This window comes from Callorhinus ursinus, unplaced genomic scaffold (genome assembly GCF_003265705.2).
Source record: "Callorhinus ursinus isolate GAN/ISIS: 27379988/994484 unplaced genomic scaffold, GSC_fseal_2.0 scaffold16, whole genome shotgun sequence".
Classification (NCBI taxonomy): Eukaryota; Metazoa; Chordata; class Mammalia; order Carnivora; family Otariidae; genus Callorhinus; species Callorhinus ursinus.
The window spans coordinates 19,184,201-19,202,217 of NW_027397078.1; the positions used below are offsets into that span (position 1 = coordinate 19,184,201).

The 18,017-nt window shown below is 36.4% G+C and overlaps 1 protein-coding gene and 2 non-coding genes across 3 annotated transcripts in view; 2 read left to right on the forward strand and 1 right to left on the reverse strand.

Moving 5' to 3' along the window:
- Nucleotides 1-18,017, reverse strand: part of IL1RAPL1 (interleukin 1 receptor accessory protein like 1) — a 1,391,691-nt gene that overhangs the window by 539,414 nt on the left and 834,260 nt on the right. The gene's annotated exons all lie outside the window — the stretch shown is intronic.
- LOC112813011 (small nucleolar RNA U2-19) lies at nt 6,687-6,766 on the forward strand. The gene has a single exon (XR_003205413.1). It is a non-coding gene; the product is annotated as a small nucleolar RNA U2-19 (small nucleolar RNA).
- Nucleotides 6,929-6,999, forward strand: LOC112813010 (small nucleolar RNA U2-30). The gene has a single exon (XR_003205412.1). It is a non-coding gene; the product is annotated as a small nucleolar RNA U2-30 (small nucleolar RNA).

Sequence of the window (18,017 nt, forward strand, 5' to 3'; positions counted from 1 at the left end):
CTGGAACCACAGGAATGTACATATTAACATGATATAGATAAAGAGATAAAGATGAAATAAATCAAAGATGTCAGTTCAAAATGTATACAGAAAAAGTGATTAAGGAGTGAAGGGAATTGAGAAGTCTCTAAGTTTCAGTATAAAAAATATATTAGAATGTTCAAGTTCTCCTTCAGTATAAAAAAATTATCTTACCTGTGATAATGAAAGATCTGCAATTATTTAAATGTCATTTTTCTAAACACCTCTGCATAAAATTATTATAAAATATATTTTAAGAATCATAACACATATGAATAATAAGCTCATATATGTTAATGTATCTACAGTTGTCATAAACTTCATTTATATATAAAAGTAAATAAAGAAGGAAGCAAAATCATTTGTGAAATGAAAGGGCACAGAGCCCTACAGAGTTTCCACAAATGCCACTGTAAAAATACATTAAATTATTACACAAGATGATCATATCCTGGGTGATATGTTTAATAAGGAATGAAAAAGAGAAAAAGAAAAAAAAAAACTGCTGAACGTTACAAGATTAGGGAAATCTCTTTTAAAAATACAAACAGGGCGCCTGGGTGGCTCAGTTGGTTGAGTGTTAGACTCTTGGTTTCAGCTCAGGTCACAATCTCACAGTCATGAGATGGAGCCCTGCATCGGGCTCCCCACTCAGTGGGGAGTCTGCTTCTCTCCTCCCTCTGCCTCTGCCCCTCTCCTCCGCCCCCCAAATAAATAAATACACCTTTAAAAAATACAAATAGCCAATATTTAAATCTTATTTAAAAAATTAAATAGACATGACTTTTTATCCAGAAATTATACTTTGAGAAATTATTTCTAAAGATATCACCTCAGGCACTTCCATGTTTTGTAGATAACAAGGTGAAAAGTGAGTGAACACTACACAAGAAAAGCACAAAAGAACTCCCATTTGCATTCTGTTGCTTACATCTTCTCCAAGGGTTATTTTAATTTCACAAAATGAATGTATATATTTAAGTTTAAAACTGGCAAATGGAAGATATGAATACACATAAAACCGAGCTTAGAAAATTAGAAATTCAATTACTTACCTTACACGATAGACAGCGTATTTTCACATGGTTACATACAGAGAGAAACAAAGTCTGAAATTTTACAAATAGATGTTATAGATAGATGTGTTCCCCCACCCAAATAATAATTTGGGTAATTTTTTTGGAGGGAGGAGCGGTAGAGCAATAGTTTATACTATATAAGCAAGACAATATATTCTGTCTTTAAATATAAAGGCTTATCTACTATTTCCTTATGATATATATAATGCAAATTATACATATAATTCTAATCTTGTTTTCTGCATCCAACTGATTTATTACACCCAAATTAAAGGAATATTGTAAATCTAGGATACATTATAAAGATAAGTTATGTTTACACACTTTTATAGTTGTTTGGTTGATTTAGACGTCCTGGTACCATGTGTATGTTTTTGCTTGCCTTGTGTTTATACTTTTCTACATAAAGTTATCATATGCAGTCTTCTACAGAAAAAATCACATCAAAGGTGCAAATATGATATGGCATGATATTCATCATAGCATTATTTAAAATACAAAACAGAAAAAGAAAGAAGGTTATGTCACAGGAAATTGAATTAATTAATTAATTAAATTATGGTATATACTTGAAAAGGATGATGTCTACTTATATTAATATGGAAATATGTCCACATTATGTTATTAAAGTACACGGATGGATAAAAGAGAGCATATAAAATATTGTTAGCAAGATATATGAAAGGATATTTGTCTAAATACAAATAGTAGTCACCTCTGTGGTGTGGGATTTTAGGTGATTTTTATTTTGTGCTTTAATCTATTCATTTTTGGTGGATACTATCATCCCATGAGTGCAGAAATTAGTTCCTGAGGGGCAAACAAACCTGGGCTATTACAATAGTTTATGGCATTCTAAAAGCCACCATATATAAACAGATATACCACATATCTGTGGTTTTAAAATCTCATGGGGGGGTTGGTTAAAATCTGAACCTTTCTAAAAAGGATGGGAAACATTTTGCTTTAAACTATGGCTTCCAGTGTTTGAATTTTCTACATGCACAGTTTTGCTTAATCACACACGCACACATACACACGCACTCATACACACACACACACACACACACACACACACACACACACCAACAGAACTATTTTCACTTTGAGAAACAAAGTTTTTTTTTTATTTTGAGAAAAAATAGAAGGCTTATTACATTTTTATGAATATTTTCACCATGAATGATAAAAGTAGGCAAAAACGTAGCATGGCTTAAAAAGGTAAGGCCTAGTAATTGCAGGTAGATAAGGTACTTCTATGTCTTAGAATATTCATTAAAATCCTTTAAAAATCTATTTACATTGATCCAGATTCTTTTCACGTAAACTTGAGGTCTGAACAATGTCCTAGAAAAATTGTACCAGGCAGAATTAAACAGGCAAGGAAGAATTTATGAAAGGCAATTGCATTAGGGGAGAGAGACAGAACTCAACTCCACCAAAACAAAAGGTGAGAGAGATTTTAAGCACTGGGATGAGCTAGTAGAAAAGTACTGGAGGACACTGGGGGAGGGGATTGGTCAGTGTGATTAGGCTATGTGCGTTTGCTACTTGACACACTTATCTATCAAAGTTAGACTCCTACTCCCACAAAGAGACTAGAAAGAGGGCACCTTAGTTTCCTTGATGATTACGTATCAAAGAGAAGGCTCCCAAGTCTTTGAGAAAGACACCTCTGAGATGTAAAACTGGCAAGAGCCTGGGAGATGATTTATACCTCAAAGGGGCAGGAAAGAATTGAAAACTTCAAGTTTTCTAAAGTTAAAGCTCTAAGAACACGGAGGTGAGGGGCCTATAACAATGAAGAAATCTGTCTAAAGTTAACCAAGCTGAGGGAACATTAAGGCTGTCTTTGTCAATAAACATTCTGAAAAGTGCTTTCATTTATGAGGCCCCTAAGTTACTTTGTGGTTTTCTAAAATTACTTTATATTGTTATCGTACAGCTAAAATTAATGCAACACCCCAGAGTGACTCCAAAAAGAGCAGTTAAGTTCTCGTTATATATATATAACCTGAGGGGTAAAAAACTCTATAGTTTTAAAAAAGTGACAATGGATATTGGCGAATTAAAATTGGAAGTAAAATATTTTAAATCTTAAAAAATAGCATATGCACATTTAAGGGGGTTCCTTCTAATATCCATGACTGATGACTTGTGGTAGTTAGTATTCAGCATAATATTCCTTATTAGGAAGACTTAACTTTTCCTTTTCTTCCCTTTCCTTATGCACCAAACCCTATGCTACTCTTTCTTTCTCTTTTTCTTTCTTTCTTTCTTTTTTTTTTTTTTTTTGAAGAGGGAGAGAGAGTGTGGCGGGGGGTGGGTGCAGAGTGAAAAGGAGCAAGAATTTCAAGCAGGTTCCCCACTGAGCAGGGAGCCCAACTTGGGGCTTGATCTCATGACCCTGAGATCATGACCTGAGCTGAAACCAAGAGTCGGATGCTTAACCGACTCAGCCACCCAGGCGCCCCAACTACTCTTTGTAATTAAGATAAAAGTAGCAAAAGTGGTGTAACATTTGTAGAAGAAAATTGCAGAGAATGTGAGTGTTTAAGAGATTTTCTCCTGTTTGATCATCAAATGTGTAATTTATAATTTTATTAATACTTTAGACATATGCTTACATGATGTGAAACAAAATATCAAAAGACAAGGAATGATATTTTCTTGATTGCAAGTAGATAACTGAATAATTGTGTGCTGATAATTATGGGCTGGTATGTTCACCACTGAGAACTATGGGGGATGTGAAGTACCTTTTTTTTATGTGTGTCCTGCAGCAATATTAACTCTACTGGACAAAATAATCATTAGCATATCTTGAAAAATCTTGGGGTTCTATCTAGTTCTTAGTTCACTATAGCTATTTATTTGCAATATTCTATATGCTTTTTTTTTATTAACATGGCCTTAAATTGAGAAAAGGAAAATGTGAATATTTTGAAGTTACAGTGGCGAAGCACATTCAGTCAGACTTCACACACTGTAAAATCTGAACACTCAAATGCAAAATTGCTGAAAACAGCATCTCAAGGCTTCAGGACAGTTCATTATGGCAGGCTCTGCTGCCAATGTGATCTTGAAGGCCATAGATAAAGTGCACTGTGTTATATTTTAAGACTGCATCATAATTAAGTGCTACCACTGTGTCTGTGGCTTCCAGAAAAGTTATTAACAGCACTTGGTCAAGATAATGAGAAACACAGATCGTGCAGATATTTCTTTTAATTTGCTAGAATCCATACCCTAGTATAATTGTTCTATTTTCTTTATATTTGGGGATGGCATTTTTAGTATAAAATTTATATGTCTAACATCTTGTTAGTGAACAAATCTACACATTTACCAAGAGTTTCTCCTCTGATCTCTTTCAAGCCTTAGCTGTCAAGAAATGAAATCATAGGGGATATACAGATACATACATGAGATGCAAATGTGGAGGGTATGAATTACACATTGTAATACATATTCTGTAAATCATACCATAAACTTAATATAGAAATCCAGACCAATTACCCTTCCATAAATTGTTCCTTTGGACATTAAATACACTTAAAGCCTAACAAAGATTTGTATGTCCCAGTAGAAAAGTCAATCTGTGGTTTCCTAAAACCACAGGTGTCTGAGGTTTCTCAGCACAGATTATCTCCCCAAAACAGTGTTTTCCTTGATGGTTTTTGTCTGCTTGGAAACATATCTAGCCCTAATGGAGAAGAGCAGTGCCTGTAACTCCTTAAAGGCTGTCCACCTGGTAGGAGAATTATTATCTCATAAAATGTTCTCACCACTTTCGTCCTTTGCTACAGTGACCACTCTCTAACATTGCTTATTTTTTGTATTTGAGACAAGGGCTGGGCATATGGGTGGTAAGGGACCACAGGGGGTTTGTGGTATTCTCACTATTCCATGTTCACAATATCCCCACCTACAAATATTTGGAACAAAATGACTATGTGTATCTCTCCCCAAGCCCTAGGCAAATATGCATTTAAAGATATGGCTTAAAACACAGTCAAATCTTTACTTAGATGTTAAAAGACAAGTCTTTGTGTAAATAAATGACTGATATAAGGTTCATTTCCATTTCTGAGGAACAGACAGACAATAGTTTTGAGCATTACAACACTGAAGTGGAGTCTAGGGATGTGTTTGGGATTCTTTGATAAATAGTCTGATTAGGTCCAAGGAGGTTAGATTTGGAGAAACAAGAAAGTAACTCAATTGATAGCTGAAGAAGAGAAAAGAGGTTCATTTTTCTTCATCTCTCTTCCCTGGCTTCCTTTGCTTTTTATTTTCAGAAGTGCTATCATTGAAAATGCCTCCAGGGTGTAAAAGGAATAGAGGAGAAGGAAGGGATTGGGTAGAAATTCCAGATACCAGTGAACTTTGAGGCAAAGAGACAGAAAGAACAGATGGAAATACCAAGATACAGAAGGAGGGAAGGAAGTTAACAAAGTTCTTCTCAAGTGGTTATTTGTAAGCACTGGTTGTATTTTAAAATGAAAATGTTATATTGTCAAGATTCTATCACTTTTGAAATTCATTCAGTGGCTGTGAATTCAGGGCCTGCTGTGTGTCAGGCTCTGAGGATTCTGTCCTCAGGTCCACAGAGGCACACAGACTTTACGTCCTTGCTACTCGGTGCACGCTCTGGGGATTGCAGCATTGGCATCACCCTGACTCAGAATTTGCATTTTTACAAGATCTCCTTTTAACTCCTATGCACACCGAACATCTGAGAAACGCGACTTTAAATATATGACTATAAAAGTGTGTGAAACAGACGTGCCTTGACACTATGAGAACACAAAAAGGGGAGCCACTTATTTTGAGGCCTAAAGAAAGACTTCACCTGGAAGGTATACATTAGACCTGAAGAACGCACCGAGGTTAATCAAGTGAATGTCTGTGGTGAGGGTGGACAGTGATCTGGGCAGAAGGAATACTCCTTGGTGTATGATCAAGAAAATTTAGTTTGGCTGGACGATAAAGTAGAATACAGCAAACAGATGGATGATGGTGGGGGGAGGAGTGTGAGGTAAGTGAGGACTAATGATTGCTGGGCTGACAAAAAACAAATAAGGATTTGGGACTTAATCCTTTGAGTAATGTGGAGTGAGTTACTGATGGTCTTTAAGCATCTGGTTTTCACAGTGTGGAGAACAGTTTTGAGGCAGGAGAGGTGGCAGCAGAAAGATGCCCTGATGTTAGCACATAGGACCCAGTTTCTTCAGGCCTGGGGTTGGATAAATTGTATCTTAACTATTTCTTTGTTTCAGAAATACAGAAGAAATCAGTATACTCCTTAAAGAGTCTTAGATTATTTTTACTCATTTTTGTGTTCTAGAATGGAAATATTTTCTTTTCAACAAAGCAAAAATCAGTAGTTGTTTGTATGATCATTTTTCCAGTCTGTTTGGCCTGGAGAGAGGCCACTATTTGCTCTTTAAGGCTCAGCTTCAAGGCAGCAAGAGATGAAATCCATAGCTACATAGAGGACATAGTGGAACTTCTAAATGAATTTAGTTTAGTCTTTTAGATTTAAAATGTTTAATTCTCTGGGATCTGTTTCTTAGCAACGTAGATCAATGATGAAAATAGCCAAATCTGAGCATCAAAACACCTGCCAGGCTCCCTGATGCATGAGAAGTAAAATTAATTTAAAACAATAAGGGCTTATGTCTGGGATTCTGAGTGCATGAGTGTGAGTGTGAGTGTATGTGTATGCATGTGTATTTATAAAAGTGACACTGGATAACTGAGGACTTGTTGATAGATGAATGAGATGGGAGGATATGTGTGTGTATGACAGACTAATCAGTTCTGAGCAGTGATAAAAAAGGTTTCACTATAGACCTTTATAACTATGAAGATTTCCACACTTGAACTGAACTCAGAATAATAAAATAAAATAAAATAAAATATTTAAGATCATTTTCAATACAATTTTCACAATATTTTATGCAATCCCTGCTGGAAACCTTTAAACTTAGCTTGAATCATCTACAAACACATACTTCCCAGAGCATAAAATTGTGGCAAACTCCAAGGCCTACTTAAAGCCTGCCCTGAGGCAAGTGAGCACTACTACCGATACGCAGACACACCACAAACTCCAATAAATTTTACTTCGTTCTAGACTTGAATTTCTAGGAGAGGACCTTATTTTTGTCCCTTAGTCCTTTCTCTATTAATTCTTTGTTGACCTCTTGGATCTCTGATCCCAGTTCACACCTATCAACATATATTTTAGACAAGAAAACTCAGGCTCCGCTCAGGCTCCATGGAGCCCAACCACCATAGGGAGCAAGTGAGTCAAGGCAGTGATAACATCTCCATGTTCCATACAAATGGGAAATATGAGGAAATGTTTCTTACATTTTAGTAATCCTGATTCTTCATACAAGGGCAATGATATGCAAATTCTTTATTTTGTTGTAAAAGACTATTTTTTAAGAGTAGTTCTAGGTTCACAACAAAACTGAGGGGAAGGTACAGAGATTTCCTATATCTCCCTCCCCCCTACATGCACAGACCCTTCCCCCCATCATCAACATCCCCCACAAGAGTTGCATACTTGTTACAGTTGATGAATCTACACTTACACATCACAATCACCCAAAGTCCATAGTGTACCTTAGGGTTCACTTGGTGTTAATACATTCTGAGTTTGGAAAATGTATGACATAGTATCATACAGAGTATATTCACTGCCCTAAAACTCCTGTGCTCTGTCTATTCATCTCCCATTCCCCCACCCTTAATCCTGGCAACCACTGTTTTTTTCTGTCTTCATAGTTTTGCCTTTTCCAAAATGTCATATAGATGGAATCATACAGTATGTAGCCTTTTCAGACTGGCTTCTTTCACTTACTGATATGCATTTCAGTTTCCTCCATGTCTTTTTGTGGCTGGATAGATCATTTCTTCCTAGAACTGAATAATATTCCATTGTCTGACTGTACCACAGTTTATTTATCCATTCACCTACTGAAGGATGTCTTGGTTGCTTCTGATTTTTGGCAATTATGAATAAGGCTGGTATAATATCTGTGTACAGGTTTTTACGTGGACAAAAGTTTTCAACTCCTCTGGGTAAATACCAGGGAGCACAACTGCTGGGTCATATGGTAAAAGTATGTTTAGTTTTGTAAGAAACCATCAATTGTCTTCCAAAGTGGCTCTACCATTTTGCATTTGATCCTACCAGCAATCAGTGAGAGTTCCAGGGCCTCCACACCCTCGCCAGCACCTGGTGTTAGTGTTCCAGATTTTGGCCATTCTGATAATTATGTAGTGGTATCTCACTATCCTTTTTAATTTGCATTTCTCTGATGACTTTTATGTGGTACATCTTTTCATATGCTTATTTGCCATCTGTACATCTTCTCTGGTGAGGTGTCTATTAAAATCTTGGGCCCATTTTTAATCTTGTTGTTTGTTTTCTTATTGTTTAGTTTTAGGAGTTCTTTGTATATTTCAGATAACCTTTCTTTGTTAGATATATCTTTTGCAAATATTTCCCCCTAATTTATGACTTGTCCTCTTATTCTCTTGATATTACTCTTCTCAGAGGAGAATTTTTAGTTTTAATGATGTCTAGCTTATCAATTCTTTGTTTTCATGGATCATACCTTTGGTGTTTTAGCTGAAAGGTCATCACCAAATCCAAGGTCATCTAGGTTTTCTCCAATGTTATTCTCTAGGACTTTTACAGTTTTGCATTTTACATATATGCTTGTGATACATTTTGAGTTCATTTTTGTGAAGGATTTAAGGTTTGTGTCTGGATTCATCTTTGCCTGTGGATGTCTAGTTGTTCCAACACCATCTGTTGAAAGGACTAACTTTATTCCATTGTAATGGCTTTTGTTCCTTTGTCAAAGATCAGTTGACTCTATTTATCTGGGTCTATTTCTGGGATCTCTATTCTATTCCATTTATCTATTTGTTCTTTCACCAGCATCACAGTGTCTTGATTACTGTAGTTTATAGTAAATACTGAAGTCCTATAGTATCAGTCCTTTAGTTTTGTTCTTCCTCTTCAATATTATGTTGGCTCTTTTAATCCTGTTTTTTTTTTTTTAAGTTTCCCAAAACCCAGTTGTCAAAGATGCCATCCTGTCCTCTTATATCAAATACAAATTTTATTTTAGGAACTCAGATAAGTTTAAAGATAGACACAAAAGAGTTTTCCCAACTGATGTTTTCCAAAATTACATGTGAATTCAATTTTGAGTACACTAATGTTCCTAGTTCTCTGTAGTTTTACTTAGATTAAACTGCTAGAAGAGTATGGCAGGACAAAGAATATATACACGTATGTAATCAATCCTATTGCTGGAGCACACAAAGTCATACTGAGATACTGAGTTTGGCTATTTGTTTTGAGTTTTTAAGAAAGAGAGCATGGTTTCATTGTCATCTCAGTCGTTATCTTTAATAACCACAGCTAACATAAAAAATGGTGGCTACGTAGGTCTTTTAAATACCTTACACATATTAATTGATTTAATCTTCACAATGATCCTATGATGAAGATATGATTGCCCTCACTTTTCAGATTAAGAAACAAAGTCAAAGCATAGTTAAATAATTTCTCCAAGGTCACATAGCTATTACGTAGCAGAGCTGTTATTGATCAGCCTTGAAAATGTGAGTGACTAATTCAGAGTGGAAAGGTTTAGGAGATTTTTAAAATCAAGGAGGTTTGGGTCCAAAACTGGACTTTAAGGATTAAAGTACAAACTCTTGGGCATAGTGATTAAATTCTGTTAACTTCAATTTGTTCATCCATAAAGTAGAAACCATATTCCCCACTAACAGGTTCCTGGGAAGATGAAAAGAGGTAAGGATGTGAATATGCTTACCACTGGTCCAGAGGCACAGAACGGACTCAAGAGAATTTAACTGCTTTACATTTCCAATAAAATCTCTGTTGGTTGTAGCAATCAGCATTGCTACATAAACTTTGCTCTCTAGATGAACTTAGTTCAATTCTTTACATGCCAAATAGGTAACAATATTTTCAGAAAATTTTCAACCATGTATTACGTACACTCTGGCTCATTAGACTGAATGTACTGAATCACAAGATAATCATCAGGAAAAACAATGTGGTGGTTGTGAACAGTAGAAATAAATACAAATGTAGCTGGTTAAGGGAAGGAGAGGTGAATGCCTGTTGGATTCAGTAATTGTCCTTAACTCTAGAAAGCTAAATTGTACTAGTGGGGATGGCTGACTGTAACTCAGGGATGCTCTTGAGGACTAAAGTGGCAGGCATTTTCCACCTACCACTCATATATTAAGGGCTGCCATCATCTCATTCATGGTGGAACGAAGCCTGGAAACCTGGGCCTATAAAGATGACAATATTAAGTTGACCCATTCCCACACAAAGAGAAAGCACACAAAGCAGTGGGCCCCCGTTCTGCCCTGACTGGTTGAGGTTTTTGGTTTTTATTCTCTGCATCCAGAACCTTCCCTGTTAACTGTCATTTTCTTTTGTCCAGTTCCCCTGGGTGCTGCTATTGCCAGTGCACCACAGCCAAACTCAGATTTTCTAGTTTTCTATGTTCTCCTTTCTTCTGTGTCCCACAACTTCTCTCATATGTATTCATTGAGTCAATTGTTTTTGGAAAGTGGAAAATCACTGTATGTCCCCTCTCTCTTGTTCCAGCAGTTTTAAGCCCCTTATCTCCCTGGGTTAAAGGAACAGTTTGAAGGAATGAAAAGAGATTGGGCCAGTTCCTGGGAGACATGGGCTTTATGACTTACAGCCCCAGTTGTACGTCTTACTACCAGTGTGCCAAAGTTACTTACCCTCTGCCGAGTTCAAACTCCTTGTATATAAAATGGGAGAATAATTGTACCTGTGTCACTGGATGGTTGTAAGGATTATTTAAACAAGTTGACAGATGTAAGGTGCTTAGAACAGGGCCTGGCACTCAGAAAGCTACTATTATTATTAGTGCAATTCTTTTTCAAAATCTTCACATCCTGACTAAATGAACCTCCTCTCATGCACATCTCATTCATTAGAGAGTCCTCACTGGTTTTTTATTCCCATACCGCTGACAATGTTGAACTTTACCCAAGCTCTATGATCCTAGAAAACAGTAAAGTTTAAGAAACTCCCCCCTCCTTTATTGTTCCAGGCAACAGCTTACTGTAAAAAACCCACCCTTCCTCTTATAATTTGGATAAAACTCATGGATGTTCCTTTGTTTACCTATGACAAGGCCAGACACAGACCCTCCAAATTCCTATTTTTACATCATAAATGATTAGCTAAACTGCTGTCCCCACTGATCAGCCAGAACAAAACGCTTATTAGCCATAATTTCAGTAAGGTTCTCTCCTTCCTTCAGGCCCCCAACTTTGACCTACCCTCATCCTGAGCCAGCATATAGTCATTCCTCAATAGGCTTTCGACAGAAGAGGCTGGCCTCAGGGTAGAACTTTCTCTGATGTGCTGTCCCATCATGCCACTCCTGCTCACCATTTCCCCACACCCTGTTCTTGCTAGCTTTGTTTTCTTCTCCCTAAAAAAGAAAAACTCTTTTGCCTAAATCCTGAGACATCTGCACATCTTATACCCAGAATGGTCTCCCTATTGCAATAGCCCTCCTCCTATAGCAGTAGTCCCCTTCTTTGCAATAATCCATATAAATAAAGTCCTTAAAAGTTTAGTTTAAAAAAATTTTTTGACACCTCCATGTCCAAATTCCTGCTCTCCTTGAAGGAGGACTTCAAATTCCAGGTGTGCAGGAAACTTTCCATGACCATCTCAGAATTCCCACCACCATTTATGATCCATCCCTTTTATACTGATATGTATATTTTACATTCTATTATGTGCATAATTTATCTCTTCTGCTCGATGATAACTGCCCCAGGAGATCTCTGCCTAATTCATTCTTTGATTTATCACAATGCTTAGCATATTACACAAATAAGAACTTGGTTTTTATAAAGTGAATGAAGAATGGACTTAGTACATCTACAGAATCTATCAAATGGCAGTAGATGGTAAAATGCAGCCAACAAACAGGGAACTCTAAGCTATTATGTCATCTATGATACAGTTAAAATCAGGTAAAACACACAAAGTGTAAGGAATGATGCACACAGTAGGCATTCAATAAGTGCTAGTTTTCATCATCATCATTAGAATCCTCTTTTCATCTGCATTAAAGAGACATTCTCTTAATAGACAGCACCCAACTTACATAATTATTATGGCTGAAATTGACCAGGGGATATTAATGGCTTTTTTCTTTCTTGTATAATATTTTTGAAATATAATTCTACTATGGTTTGTATCACACTAATGAAAGCTGACTGTGGCAGTTCTGGTATCAAACAACCCCTCGATACAAGGATAGACGTGTAAGCTAACTTACTGCTGCTTTTTCATTTTGTTGTTCCTTTATATGCCGGAGGGAGGAAACCAGATTTTCGTGAGAGTCTATTACATGCTATGTCCTGTACTAAAGGTCCCTAAATATAATTCAGCTCTCATTACAATTTTACGTGGACCAAAGAAAGTCACTCCAAAAAGTTAACTTGCCCTTAATATCATTTTAGGGGGAAAAAACCCTGGTTTAGATTAGTACCTGCACCTTTAATAAGTGTTTCTTGAAAGAATGGATAATGGTTTATTGGCTTTTGGAGATTTCTACTCTTTCAAGAAGAGCTGGCTGCCCTCCCCCACACTGTGAAGAGATATGCCATTCAGAAAACTTGCTAAAATCAGAAGAGTGTTAAGTTTTAATATTTTATTGCATTAGAAAGTTTTTTTTAAAGATCTTATTTTGAGGAAAGGGCACAAATTTTTATTAGACAAGATAACAGGACAGTGTTTACATATCTATTAGTTACCATAATTTTTAAAGGGTTGCAAAAAATACTCAGAGAATGAACAGAGTTAGAATTTAACAACCCAAAAGACTGTGCTATAAACAATGCTATAAATGAAAACTTTCTGTTGAAATAATATAAAAGATTTTTATTTATTTTTTGACAGAGAGAGACACAGCGAGAGAGGGAACACAAGCAGGGGGAGTGGGAGAGGGAAGAAGCAGGCTTCCTGCTGAGCAGGGAGCCCAATGAGGGGCTCGATCCTAGGATCCTGGGATCATGACTTAGGCCAAAGGCAGACGCTTAACGATTGAGCCACCCAGGCGCCCCGCATTAGAAAGTTTTAACCCTGGAAGGAGCCACAGAGTTCCCTGGGATACAAATTAGGGTTAGGGTATTCGCCTAACCCAGGTTAGAAGAAGGACCATGACGTGAAGTCACCTCACTCAAACCCACACTCTTTCCACTATATGGCAATCCCTCACAAAATTTATAAAATCCTTTCCTTATCATTTTCTGGACATTTGAGTTGTTTCGAGTACTGTACAGTTAACAGATAATACTGCAAAGAGACAGCTTAATAACAATTGCTTCCCTCCATCCCTCCCTTTATCTCTCTCTAAAATTAATGCTTAGGAAACACTCTCTCCTCAAGGAGATCAGGGATATTTTTCCTTTTCATGTTGTCTCCCCGCTTTCTGCCTCCATTGTCATATTTATTTATTTATTTTTCTATAATTCTCTTCTTTTTTGGGTGTGTGTGTGTGTCTTCTGTTAGTGTTAGTTTTCCAAGCTGTCTTGGTATTCTATTTATTTTTTCACATTGTAGTACTTTGTGAACATTCCAATTTTAAAATACTCTGCTATGTGTTTTATAAATGAATTGCCACACCCTGATGTTTATAAGAGCATTATCTACAATAGCTAAATTATAGAATGATCCAAATGTCCATCGACTCATGAATGGATCAAGAAGTTATGGTACATAATACACAATGGATTATTACTCAGCCATGAAAAAGAATGAAATTTTGCCATTTGCAATGACATGGATGGAGCTAGAGCGTATTATGCTAAGTGAAGTCAGTCAGTCAGAGAAAGACAAATACTATATGATTTCACTCATATGTGGAATTTAAGAAACAAAATATGAATATGGGGGGGAAAAGAGAGAAGCAAACCATAAAACAGACTCTTAACTATAGAGAACAAACTGAAGGTTGCTAGAGGGGAGGCAGGTGGATGGGCTAAATGGGTGATGGGTAGTAAGGCGGGCACTTGTTATGATGAACACTGGGTGTTGTATGAAAGTGATGAATCAGTAATTCTACTCCTGAAACTAATATTACACTATATGTTAACTAACTGGAATTTAAATACAAATTTGAAATTTAAAAAAGCAGAAAAAAATATAAACGAATCACCAGACTATACAAGCTTTTAAAAACACTTCAGTTGACCTTATATAAGGAAAATTATGTTGTGCTGACTTGAAAATAATATAATTCGAATTACTGTGAAGAAATAACAGCTATTATAACTCATTAGGATTATTACACATTAATTTGAGAATAATGAATATACTAAGAATTTTAAACAAAATAGTTACATTTTGAATTATTTTATGCATAAGCTGAAAGTCCTAAAATAATTATTTATATAACAGGTTTATGATTAAGACTAAAAGAACATTTAGCTGAGTTATTTACAATAGAATACATTCCTATAATACATACACAATTTAGCTTTTATTTATTCAACATTTCAAAAAGGGCTTATTAATCATCTTCTCTTATGTGCTAAACAATGCAGAATTATTGATAAAACCAAAATAAACAAGATAAAGTTTACTTCACGTAAGTTAGAAGCCATTGAAAAAGAGTGTCAATAAATTCCAACAACCAAATAAGCACAGAAGCAATGTGACCTCTAGGGAAGAAGGGACTGTCCTGATCTAGGAGGAAAGCACTGAAGGCTGACAGGTGGAGATGGGTTTTTGAGCCACACCTTGAAAGACAGGTAGACTCTGAACAGGCAGAGATCTGGTGGGTTTGCAAAGCAGATGGAAAATAAAAAGTATAGGAAGAAGCATTCAGACAGGAAAGTGGGAGGTGTATAGCTTAGCAGTTTCCCTTTTAGGGAAACTTGTGACTTGACAATAAACATCTCTTTTATTCAGATGACCTTCTATCAGCAAAATGTGCCTAACTGTGTTACTTAGGATAAGGCTAGCTGCTATAAAAATAAACCTCATGATTTCAGTGGTTTAACTTACAGTACGGTTATTTCTCACTCCCAGAAGCATGCAATGAGTATCCTTCTGGTCAGTAATCAGCTTTCCCCCATGATGTGATTTAGAGACCAGGGCTCCTTCCCTCCACTGGAGCCCAGGTATTCTCTGCCTCTAAGCAATTACTGGGGGAAGAACGGGAGAAAGAATACTCATTTCCTTACTACTTTGGCTCAGAAGTGACAGTTCCTTCTTCTCCTTGCATTTATTGGTGAGAACTAGTCATGTGGCTCTACCAGAAGCAATAGGGGCCAGGAAATACAAAGTTAACCCTTGGACAACACAGGTTTGAACTGCACATGTCTACTTACAGTTTTTACGGTAAAGTACTCTAAATATACTTTTTCTTCCTTGTGATTTTCTTAACATTTTTTTTCTCAAGCTTCCTGTATTATAATAATATGGTATATAATACATATAACATACAAATATGTGCTAGTTGGCACGTTATGTTACTGGTAAGGCTTTTGGTCAACAGTAGGCTGTTAGTAGTTAAGATTCTGGGGAGTCAAAAGTTACCAGCAAATTTTGGATTGTACAGGAGGTCAACCTACTGAATGGAAAAAAGATCTTTGCAAATGATATATCTAATAAGGACTTAATATTCAAAATATATAAAGAACTTACACAACTCAACACCCCAAATACAAATAATCCAGTTAAAAATGGGCAAAGGACCCAATTAGACGTTTTTCCAAAGAAGACATAAAGAAGGCCAATAGATACATGATAAGATGCTCAACATCACCAGTTCAACAGAAATGCAAACCAAAACCACAATGCGATATCACCTCACACCTGTCAGAATAGCTAAAATCAAACACACACATACACCCCAAATCACAACAAAACAAGTAAGTGTTGGTGAGAATGTGGAAAAAGGGAGACCTCACATACATAAATTGGTGCAGTCACAGTGGAAAACAGTATGGAGGTTAATTATCTTAAAAAACTAAGAAGATAATTCCCATATGATTCAGTAATTTCACGACTGGATATTTACCTAAGCAAAATAAAAACACTAACTCAACACTAATTCAAAAAGATGTATGTAACCCTGTGGTACTGCAGCATTATTTACAATAGCCCAGATATGGAAGCATCCCAAGTGTCCACTGATAGATGAATGGATAAAGAAGATGTGGTATATATGTACAATGGAATATTACTCAGCCATAAAAAGAATGAAAGCTTGCCATTTGCAACAACATGTTTGGACCTAGAGGGTATTATGCTAAGTGAAATAAGTTAGAGAAGGACAAATACCGTATAATTTAACTCATGTGGAAGTTAAGAAACAAAACAAACAAAACGAGATGAACAAAAAAACCAAACTCATAAATATAGAGAACAAACAGGTGGTTGCCACAGGGGAGGTGGGTGGGGGATGGATAAAACAGATAAAGGAGATTAAGAGCACACTTATCGTGATGAACAGTGAGTAATGCATAGAAGTGTTGAATCACTATATTGTACACCTGAAATGAATATAACACTGTAGGTTAATTATATTAAAAAAAAAGAAAGCAGTAAAAAGGAAATCCTTGACTCCAGGCTGTTTTAACCCAAGAAATACAATTAAAAAAAACCCCACAAACATTACAGGCAAATTTGTGACTACGCAGGAGGCTGGCACCCCTAATGCCTGCGGTGTTCAAGGGGTAACTACAGTTCCAGGCTGAGCAGCTGCTGCCCAGCAAGAGCTCTAAGGAAATTAATTACACTAAGGAAAGAAGAGTCTACTCTGCCACACCCACCCACTAAAGAACTGTGTGGCAAAATAGAGAAACACATATATGAAAACATATCTGAGATTCCAATTAAGGCTATACTTGACATGTTGATATCGCAGAGCTTCACCTATATTGATAACTATGACTCCAAGAGCTGCAGTGAAGTGGAAACCTTAATCTTAACCTACTAGAGGGGAATTGCTGAAATACTCTGTCATTATCCTCTAGGACTCTGGTTATACACCAGAAAAAAGGTAGCACAAATCAAAAACAAATTCTCAGATTAAATTTGACTTTATCAATGCCCAGAAATTATTTGAATAAGAATAATGTCACTATAGATGTTTCTAAATTAAATAAACGAACAAAAAACATGTCAATGTTAGGATTCTTATGAATTAGAAATGTAGGGTCCAAGTTGAACTTCTGAGGTAGGAAAATTCTGCCAAACAAATTTGTATTTTGGAATTTAACCGTGTTTCACATATAAAAAAATGGCCTCTCTGGCTTTTATTTTATCTCTCTGGAAAATCACCTTTTCTTAACATCTTTGTTATCCTTAAAGCATTTTGTCCTTTGCACACCTCGCATTCTACTCTATACTTTGTCCCTGAATAATCCCATTTACTGTTATAGGTTCAAGCGTCATATGTGTGCAGATTAATCTCAAATTCTTAACATCTTCCAGGGCCATATTTCCAATCGCATCCTGAAACCCTCTAACAGACAAAGCCAACATTATCCAACCTTAACTGCCACTTCCTGGGCATACAATCTAGTAGCCTATCCAAAATCCATTCCCCAACACCCGCTTCCTAGCCATCCTTGCTGTCTTGATATTGTTTACCTTACTCCAGGTCCTCATGTGCTTCATGAGGAGGCTGAGGACCTTTTAAGTCAAGAGTTGATCATGAATGGTCAAAGCCAGTCATATTGATGGTGATCATAGCCCTGTTTCTAGTGAATGGTTTATTCATGGGCAATTTTAAACAATGGGATGGTGGTTGAAAGTCTGCTCTGGGAACT